Here is a 980-nt window from a genome sequence, read left to right as displayed (position 1 = left end):
CGTGCGAATTGTACCAGGAGAGGCGGTAATGGCCTCTCGCTAGTCACTGTGGTACAATATTTATAATTCCTTATTGTATACCGTTTAGTGTCATTTATTATTGGAATAAAAGGTTTGTTACAATGAAAGAATTTTCAATACATTATTATTCTTGAATACCTGTGAAAAAGAAAAGTTTATACCAGCAATCCATAATTATCATGTATAAAACCAGTACGACATATGTCTTTGCTCTACATTCATATGATCCGACGACTCTGCATTCTGCATATATAATCAATGCATACTCCGCATAATGCGCCAAAAATCTCAACGGAAGTATATGTAAGCACCTGCCACAAAAGCCACCTGGTGATTGACATTCTAAAACGTGATCATGCTTGTAACAATAAACAATCATGACAACTTACCCTTGACCAATCACAAACTAATTTCACCCATATACCTCGAGCGCTTTGTTACTCACTCTTTTTTTTTTCTTTTATATTTTCATATTTTTGTGAGATAATGCAATAAAGTTGGTTGCGTATTGACGAGGTGCAACTGGATATCTGATACCATTTGTGACACAACATTCTGGTATTCCTGATCACTTCATCTTTTAGCAAATGCATGGCTTCAGTAACGAGACATTCACAGTATACAGCTATGTTATTAATAAGTTGCAACAAAAACATTTTTGTTTGTAAGGCGAATATGTTTTAAAAGTAATAATGGCAGATTCTACACGAATCAACGTCACAATGTCTTTGGCATTCATCTGGCATCATTACACATGCCCTTTCTAAAAAAAAAATCAGTGTATATAAGAGATTGTTTTATATATGACTGTTTATGTTTTGTTTCTGTGACGTCAGTGACTACGTCAGAGTGACATAAATGACGTATTAGCCAGTTGCCAATTGTACAATATTTTTTTAGGAAAACTTGGATTTCTGTATTTTCTATTAAGGATATTTGGTGTACAACACACACTTACT

The sequence above is a fragment of the Penaeus monodon genome, chromosome 29 (assembly GCF_015228065.2).
Source record: "Penaeus monodon isolate SGIC_2016 chromosome 29, NSTDA_Pmon_1, whole genome shotgun sequence".
NCBI classification, from domain to species: Eukaryota; Metazoa; Arthropoda; class Malacostraca; order Decapoda; family Penaeidae; genus Penaeus; species Penaeus monodon.
Note: the sequence above shows the minus strand (reverse complement) of the source record.